Consider the following 10,175-nt stretch of genomic DNA (forward strand, 5'->3'; position numbering starts at 1 on the left):
TAACACGATAGGCTCGGAACCTCGCAGTGAGGCACATAGGCTGGCTTGACAAAACTGGAGTTACCCTGACGCCTCTAGCCGCGGTCTGGTGCCTGCACACCTACATATATATATGAGCAGTGAGCTAAAGCCCAGTGAATAACATAATGCGTAAAGAGGTTAAGAATGAATGTCCTTACAGTATGAAAACAGTTCATTAAAACAATATTCAGTCATTCAGTCAGTACAGTCATATGTGGTACACCCATTAGCATAACAGTACAGTAAACAGTAGATCTTAAAAGACCGAACAGTAATGATGGCCATCAGTCAGTAAACAGTAGTGGTTCCAACGAGGGAACCGACAGAGATCTCTGTAACAGTAACAGTAAACAGTAGGTGCTAAGGATGCCACAATACAGTTCAGAATATAGGACATACATTCATTCAGTTAACAGTAATCAGTTCAGAAAACAGTACAGTTCAGAAAATAATCATTTGTGAACATATCTTTACACAATCGTTACTCACAGAGTTTGGGTTACAGTATGCTAGAGTGTGTCTCCCCAGTCGCCAACCCTACACAATTAACAGATTAAACACACTCTAAGTTTCACAGCTGGGAAAGATAATAACTTAATCCCTAATTCCTCGGTGCGTTCTACATCTATCCTCAACAAGATGTCTTAAACTAGGCCTAAGAATGCCTAGAATGGAATGAGGATGCAAAGATGTAATCAGAAGACTGTTTCAGGATTTTCAGAAAAATAGAATCCCGCTCGAGCGCAGGTTTCCCCGCTCGAGCGGTCATGCAACAAAGGCACACGCTCGAGCGTCAACTTTCCCGCTCGAGCATACTGTAAAAGTACTAGATGAGTGAAATCTCCGCTCGACGCCCGCTCGAGCGCCCAATCCTCCGCTCAAGCGTACTGTAAAACAGTGCAGAGATACTGGATGCTCGGATTCCACGCTCGAGCGGCACTTCCCCCGCTCGAGCGAAAGTGCAGAATCTGGGAAGTCCAGATTGCACCTCCAAGCTCAAACTCACCTTCAAATGCATCAAAACCAATCCTCTTGGGCCCATTTTCTGGAAAACATTTATAAACACATAGAATATCATAGTTCAAAACTCAATTTTGAGAAATCAAAGCCTAAGGGTGTTTAATCGAAACCAAATTTCAAACCATTTTTCAAGAACAATATGAACATGCAAACATGCATGAATTCAAATCACTTTGAAGTTCCAAATTGATGCTCTAAGAAGCCAATTGATCCAAAAACAAGTTGAAAACATGGACCATTACAATATCATGAACATGCATGCACCATTTCACCATGAATTCAACTCAAAAACTCATTAATTCAAACATGCAAGCATGGAATGAGCTCTATATCAACATGTATGAACTAAAACAAGGCTTAGCTCTACAATTTAACATGGACCATGCATGAATCAACTTAAAGACAAACCAAAAGGATGAAATTCATACCTAGGTTCCTTGAATGCAAGTCTAGAGGTTCAATTAAGCAATCTACTCTTTAATTAGCAAGCAATTCTCCAAGTTCCAAGCAATTCAAGATGAAAACCAAATTCTCTCACTCTCTCCCTCTCATGGTCGGTTGAACAAGAAGAAGGGGCTAATGAAATGTTGTTCAAGTGTGTACAAGGCTCACATGTGTGTGAGATAGTGGCCACTAAGTGTGGCAAAATGGTAATTACGGCAACTGGTGCAATTTAACTCATTTTAATCTAATTTAATCTAATTCAATCATACCTAATCAGTTTCAGATAAATATACCATAAAATCACATAAATTATGATGATCATAAAACATCAATCAATTCCCGGTTCGGCCGCCGATAAGGCCTTCAATTAGCAGTTTAAACGTAAAACACGAACAGATCAAATAATCTTACCAAATAAATAGATGCACAATTAAACAGATAGACTCAGTCAATTAATTCCAGTCAGTCAGTTCAGTACTTTAATCAGTCCAATTATCAGTCATAATCAATTCAATTTAACGGTAATCGATGGTTATCGGTAATCAATCAGTCATTAATCGGTAAGCAGTATGAGGGTTGTTACAGTCTCTCAAATATCCATCTTACAACCAGAGACCTAAGAGTACCCAAATCTAAACTAGAGGAGCCAACATTTAAACTGTTGAAAGATTTGAGTGAGTTTAAATTTAGCCCCTTTCTCTCCTCTGGCTCAGTTTTAAAAAGATTTCAAAATTGGTGAACAGTCAATATGGAAGTGCATTTAGCAATACATCCTCATGATTTACAAATAGGGCTAGGCGTGCCTTCTAAGGCTAAACCAAAAGAAACCAGGACCATCCCCTCTCCTTCTACAGCTACCAAGACTATTCCTGCAGTCTCACTCCCTCCTTCCAGAGTTACTAGAGCTACTTCGAAAAAGGGTATGCATTTTTAGGTTTCCTTTCTTTCAGAATTTTCTGTTTATTTTCTTCATAGTCATACTACTTGGTGCAGGGTCTCCACAAGAAGAATCTCCCAAGAGAGCTGAAGCTCTGGCTATTCTCAAAGACAAACACCAGCAGAGAAAGAAAAGAAAACTAATACTCACTCCTATGGAGTCTGAGTCTCAGATTGAAAAGAAAGAGACAGTGAAAGAGCAGGAAATACCACTGTAGAGAAAAAAGAGAAAGAAGATAACCGTCTCTCCTTCTGACTTGGTTGAAGACCCTACTCATCAGGCAGCTGCCAAGACAGTGGATAAGGAACATTCTAAAGAAATAATTGTTTTCCAGAGAGCTAAAAAAAGGCGGCAGCAGCAACTACTAAGGGATGAAGCTGCTGCTGCTGATACAATCCAAAGGGAAACTGCGAGAAGGCAACACATTGCTGAGCATTATTCCCTTCGTAGTTCTCCTATCATTGCCACCACTTCTGAAACCAGTAATTTCCTTTCGTGTCTCCACTTTCCTTTCTCAAATTCTTAATATTGAGACTTAACATTACTTTGTATTTATTCTTTTGCAGTAACAACTACTATGTCTTCTCCTTCGATAAGGACTCCTTTAGTTTCATTTGAAGTTAAAAAACCTCAAAATGTAGAGCCAATTCAAATAATACTCTCACTCCTTGGTCCTACATTTTTCATACCTTTCTTAAGGCAAAGTATTCTTGCATCCCTATCTTTTGGCTTAACTCATACTTTCCTCATCTATCTTTCAACTCTACTCAATTTGCTCTTCCTTTAAAACTTGCTAGTCCTTCCTCTTCTGAGGAAATTTCAGCTATTACTTTATTTCCAGTGATAGTTGATTCCCGTAGAGAAGACACTGGTAGCTCACCAATTTCTTGTCCATTATCTCTACCTAGCTCCAGTCCCTTTTCTCTTGACCTACTGGTAGCTAAAACTATAGATACTGGTAGGGATACTTCATCTTCTCCTCCTATCCATATGCAGCCATCTCTTCCTCATATCAGAGCCCTTTCTGTGCCAACCATGTCAACAGAAGAAGTGGGCATTTTTGAAGCTAGACTAGCTAGCCTTTTTGACGTGCATTCCACCACTTCAACATCTAGCAATGAAACTGAGCCATTAGTCTTAGCTGATTCTCTCCTACAAATTTTTAAGAGCTCTTCCTCCACTAGTAAGACTTCCCTGCCCACATTAGACTTGGATAGCTGTTTGGAGTTACTGACATTCTTCTCAAGAATCCCCTTCAAAGCCTTACAAAGGCCTATAATCAAGAATGGCTTCCTTCAATGCTGCAAGGTTGTTGAGTAATTCAGCATGACTATTTCAAGTCATTTTTCTCAGGCGGCAACTACCATTGACTTTTGCATCAACATCAGCCATGCTGCCAAGGCTGCAGAAGAGAAATTGCTGAGAGACTAGAGTTTTGTTTCCTAAATTCCTGCTGAAGTGTCAGAATTGAAAAAACAACATTCCTCTGTCTCCCAATTTCGAGCTCAACTATTAGAGAAGAAAGCTCAGCTTGAAGAGGAGTTATCAGCAGTCAACCAGGCTTTAGATCGAACTGCCACCAAGCTGCAGATCACTAACCAAGGTCTGGCTTATCGAAAACAGGAGATGGCTACAGCCATTCAGTTGTTCCCATCTCTTAAGAGTAGAGAGTCTATTGTAAAGAAACAGCTAAAACATTGTACTGACTTTTGGGCCAATTTATGGCTGCATGTATTTAACTCATTATGAAATAAAATCCTTATTTATTATTTGAGTGTTTGCATGTTCTTTTCACTTAGCACTTATTACATTCCTTGTGTTTCACATACGGTTGGATAACAAGGCTTCAAATATCTGCCATTAATCTTCTTGGGGTGTACATAGCCATTCAAAATTTTCAAATGATATGCTCCCGAAGGCAAGACTTTGTGAATTTGGTATGGTCCTTCCCAGTTAGGTGACCATTTGCCAAACTTGTGGCTTTTAATCCCTATTGGCAGTGTTGTCTTCCATACTAAATCACCTTCATCAAAGCTAATGTGCTTGACCATTTTATTATAGTTTTTTGCTGCTTTCTTTTTTTTGGAAAAGAATGCTATTTAATGCCAAAATTCTAGCTTCATCTACGTTCTCTAATTCCAAGCACATACTCTGATGGTACTGCTCAGGAACTAACTGGTCCTAGCCTCTCACCCTTAAGGACTTAATGTTAATTTCTATAGGTAACACTACATCATGCCCATATATTAAGGCATAAAGAATAACTCCTGTACTTGATCTTGGAGAAGTCCTGTAAGCCCATAATACATCCAACAGTAAGTTATGCCAATCCCTAAGATTATCTTCCACAACTTTCTGTAATCCTTTCTTCAAAGATTTATTGGATGATTATGCCTGACCATTGGCTTGTGCATAATAAGGGATAGAATTAACAAAGCTAATTCCAAACTCTGCCACAAAAGACTTTACCATATTCTCATCAAATACAGTCTCATTATCAATAGTTATAGTCTGTGGGATGCCAAATCTGTGGATCAGATCTTAATGAATCCAATAACTTCGGTCTGGTCTACAGCCTTATACGGCTTAGCTTCGACCCACTTAGTGAAGTAATCTGTGGCCACTAAGATGAAACAATGATGCTTCGAAGAGGGTGGGTGTATTTTTCCTATCATTTCCATAGCTCATCCTCTAAATAGCCAAGGCTTCACAACCGCATGCAGATCAATTATGGGTACATGCCTTATTGTGCCATGCTTTTAGCATGCTTGGCAACCTCTAACATATTCTATGTAATCTTTAAGGATGGTTGGCCAATAGTAGGAATGTCTTCGAAGTAGCCATCTCATCTTCACACCAGGCGGATGAGCACCACAGATGCCTTCATGAACCTCAGCCATGACTGTCACTGCTTCATTTGGACCTAAACACTCCAATAATAACCCGTCTGCCCCCATTTTTGTAGAGAGCATTACCATACATTATGTATTACATAGATTGCAATTTGATTTTTCTGCTGGCTTTCGAAGATGGGCCAGCTAGATACTGCATTATTGGATGCCTCCAATCTTGTTCTTGTAAGTCATTATGATTGACTTCTAAGACCACATTCCTTTTATGTAAAGGTGGTATTACCTTTTTATATGTTGTTTGGCTTATGTTCATTTGAGTGTTATCCCTCATCTTGAAATTCGAAACTTTCTGAACCACATCATTAGCTTTATTATTCAAGAATCTTGGGACATAAGTTGTATTTGTAATCTAAAATTGAGAAAGCAAATGTAATGCAACAACATAGTATGGCAACATGCTCATACTTTGACACTTGAAAATTCTTTTCACCTGGTTAACCACCAATTAAGAATCTCCAAATATATCAACTGCATGAACTTGTAATCCAATAAGTATTTCTAGTCTCATTATTAAAGCTTCATATTCAGCTTGATTATTGGAACAAGTAATTTCATCCACTCTGAAACCATGTGTGGTTTCTATCCCTTGTGATGACTTAATTACCACACCAATTCCAGTTAGACCATCGGCTTTTGAACCATTGAACCACATTTGCCGTGGTTCAACACTAACCATACCAAGTTCCATTATCTCTTGGCTTTCTGTTTGACATGGATGGTTTGCCAAGAAATTAGCTAAACTTGTCCTTTTACAGCCTTTTGGGGGACATGTTCTAGATGAAATTCTGATAAAGCTAGTATCCACTTGCCAATTATTCCTCTCAACATAGGTCTAGATAACATATATTTAACCAAATCTGTGGTTGCAATTACCAAGATAGTTGTAGGCAAAAGATATTATCTTAATTTCATTGCAGCAAAATACAATACAAGGCACCGCTTTTCTACAGCTGAATATTTACATTCACAAGAATTTAGAAACCTACTAAGGTAATAAACTGCTCGCTCTTTGCCTTCTTCATTGTCCTGGGCTAAGAAAACTCCCAATGAATCTTCTGTTGCAGCTATATACAACTTCAAGGGCTTATCACCCTTTGGCGGCATTAGCACTGGAGGGTTGGCCAAGTAGGCTTTGATTCCTTTGAAAGCAGTTTGATGCTCTGTTGTCTACACAAATTCTTCTTCATCTTTCAACCTTAATAAGGAAGAAAATACTTTAGTTTCCCTGAAGTATTAGAAATAAATCTTCGAAGAAAATTAACCTGTCTAAAGAATTTTTGTACTTCTTTCTTACTTGATGGAGGTTTGGCTTCAATGACAGCTTTGGCTTTATTCTGATCAATTTGTATTCCCTTCTTGTGTACTACATAGCCCAAGAAGTTTCCAGCTGATACGCCAAAAGCACATTTGAGAGGGTTAAGTTTCAACTTGAACTATCTCATTCTTTCAAAAGTTGCTTCTAAGTGAAATAAATGTTCATCCATGGATTGGAATTTTACTACAATATCACCAATGTAACACTCTAAATATCCTCCAATGAGATCATGAAAGATAGTATTCATAGCCCTTTGATATGTAGCCCCAGCATTCTTCAGACCAAATGGCATTTTAACCCATTCGAAGGTGCCAATGTTCCTAGGACATCTAAATGCTGTCATGTGGATATCCTCTTCTGCAATGCAGATTTGGTTACAACCAGAGTGCCTATCCATCATTGATAAAATCTTATGCCCTGCTGAATTGTCCACCAATAAATCTACTATGGGCATAGGATGCTCATCTTTTGGAGTTGCTAGATTCAGGTTTCTAAAATCGATGCATACCCTCATTTTACCATCCTTCTTAACTACAGGCACAATATTGGATAGCCATTCAACATACCTGGTTGTCCTAATAAAACCTGCCTTGAGGAGCCTAATAATTTTCTCCTTGACCTTCTAAATCACTTCAGGACTCATCCTTCTTGGTTTTTATTTGTATGGCTTGAAATTAGGCCTCATAGGGAGCCTATGTTCTACTAATGACCTATCCAATCTTGGTAGTTCATTATAAGACAATGCAAAACAATCTTTATATCTCTTTAAAATCACCAACAACTGATCCCTATTAAGAGCATTTAACAAGCACTTATATAGGTGGGTTGCTGTATAGAACCTTCCTCTAAGTTCACTTCTTTCAAAGGGTCTTGTATCTGAGAACTCACTGATGCTTCTTTTTGATTTCTTCTGTCTTCGAAGCAATCTCTTTGCTTTGTCCTGCTCCTAGTTTCTTTAATTCAACATCTTTGCCCTCCTCCTCATAGACAAAGTCTTTCCATAATGCTTCTTTTTCCTGTATCTCCTGGACTTTTGTTTCAATGTCCAATGCACAATATTTATCCAAGGCCAAAACCCTGACATGTTGCTGCTCCTGCTTACAACCAATTGCCATGGCTTCTTTCTCTTGCTCTTGTACCTTCTGAACTATTGATTTTACGTTCAATACTGAGAACTTAATTAAAGCCAAAGATCTAGCCTCCTAGGTTCCATCTTTTTGCCTACAACCAGGCATCATTGTCATCCTTGGTGACAAACTCTTCATCAGCACTTTCCTAGACTAACTGCTTTAAGTGTGCTAATTCATCATTAGCCGTCACTTCAGCTGATCCGTCAGGTTTTCTCTGTATACTAAGGAGTGTCACTCATTCAGTATATAATTTGGCCTCTATAAAATTTGCATAAGCTATGAAGGGTTGAGGGTCTGCATTGATCTCCTCTGTCTCTCCATTGCCCAAAGCCATCATTATCTTCTGTTGTAGAGAGGAAGGCACACATTTATTGGTGTGAATCCAATCCCTACCATGTAGAGCATTATACTTAGCATTGTTGTCAATAACAAAGATTGTCATTATGCAGTCTCTGGTTCCCACACTTAGGTTGATGGGCAAAATGCCCTAAGCCATCTGTTTGTCTTCAGCGAAACCAACAATGGTTGTGCTGGTTAGGATCAACCTGGGGTTCCTTTTTCCTAGTTTCTTCAAAAAAGATTTCAGAAGCAGGTTTACTGCTGCTCTATTATCCACCAATACCCGGTTCATCTGTATCCCATCGAAAAAAGCCTTGATATACAAAGGTTTAACATGATGTGTCATGGATGTTGTGGGATACTCAAAAGGGTATGAGAGGTTAATACTCACCTCTTCCTCACTCTCGTCTCCAGTTTCATTGGTGTGGCCACTTTGGATTCATCTTGCACCATACTCACTTGTGAGTCTTCACTAAAAACTGGAATTGGGTCAATCTCCTGACCTTCTTGGTTTTCATCTTCAGCTTGGAATTCTTATGGTAGTATATGCACCATATTCACTAATATTGGAGGAAACGAGCCAAATTGGACGATTGGATGTACCTGCTTCTTTTCCTGGCCAACTTGTTCAATTACTTCAGAAGCATCTTCCATACTACATTCTAGCACTTCAACACTAGTGACTTTCTTCGAATGGTCTGTTTCTGCTGATTTTTCGACCAAAAATGCATGTTCAGCCATAAAGGCTTCAAACATTTCCTCCTCAACCATCTCCTTCCTTTGGCCTGGGCCAACTTCTCCCTCTATCTCACTATCGCTTTCCATCAAAGCCCTTTCTAATCCTGCTAAACTGGATCTTTCTTTGGCTTTTAGTTTGGAGTGAACTTTGGCCAATTGCTCTCTGCTGCAACTCTTTTTGTCTTGAAGAGTCGATTTTTTACTATGATCTAACTTTGGACTCTTTCTTCCCTCTGTCTGGCCCTTTGACTGGACCAATAAAGAGTTTTCTCCACTTTCTTTCAAATCCTTCTGGTGCTGAGTATACCTTTGTTGGATCTTCCTCCTTTGGGATCTACAAATCACTGGGACCATGTTTGGTTCCTTTGTTTTTGGATGCTTTAGTAACACCCAATTATTTGGAGCCACCAAGGGAGATTTAACCATTCTACCCTGGTCTCCAACAATATTTCTTTGGGTAGGTATTTTCTTAGGTTTGTTCTACATAACAAACCAATCTGGAACTCCAGGTACCCATGAACCCATTAACTCAGTTGTTGAACTATCTCTTTCTTCCTTTGGAGCCAGTTTCGAAACTGCCTATGAAGGCCACTGCTTGGCCTTGACTCCCTGTTTTGGGCCTAATTCAGACCTTCCATGAAGGTGGCCACTTTTCATCCTGTGTGAGGCTGGTCTAGGGGGCCAATCTCTGGTTTTGATCCCATAAGTTGAGCCCATTTCAGGTCTCCTTTCAGGATGATTTTCATTCATTCTGTAATAGTTGGGTGGTCTGAACTCATGTAGAGGTCTCTTGCCCTTGGAGTGCACTTTAGTGGCTGCTGACCCAGCCATGAATGGCTGCTGCCTAGGACTAGCTGGATATAGCCTTTTGTTATAGGCATTGGTTGGTTTAGGACGCCTTTACACATCCTTGTAATATTACTTGCCATCAATCGGAAGCCTTTTCAACTACTTGTAGCTCAACCTGAACCTGGGACACATTCTTTGCATGACAGCTGCCTCCAAAGAATCATCATCCAGTGCTTCCTTATCAAAGTCTTCCCTCTGGTCTGTAAAGCCCTGTCCAACAGCTGGTGAACTTCTAGCATCTCTCTTGACAGTAGTCTAGCTGGCAATATGCATTTGCACATTGACCTCTTTCAATTCCTTCAAGGATAAGTTCTGGAAGTCTGGCACAATAACATTGGTTGCAACTTATCCAATTTCTAGGAATGGATTAGTGTCAATCCCCATAAACTTTTTTGCTTTACTTGGGAATTTTAAGCTCCCCTTCCGAATCTGTTCTTGGATCCTGTCCCGAAAAATAATACAGTTTTTAG

Source organism: Camellia sinensis, chromosome 5 (genome assembly GCF_055761805.1).
Source record: "Camellia sinensis isolate YWXY chromosome 5, ASM5576180v1, whole genome shotgun sequence".
NCBI lineage: Eukaryota > Viridiplantae > Streptophyta > Magnoliopsida > Ericales > Theaceae > Camellia > Camellia sinensis.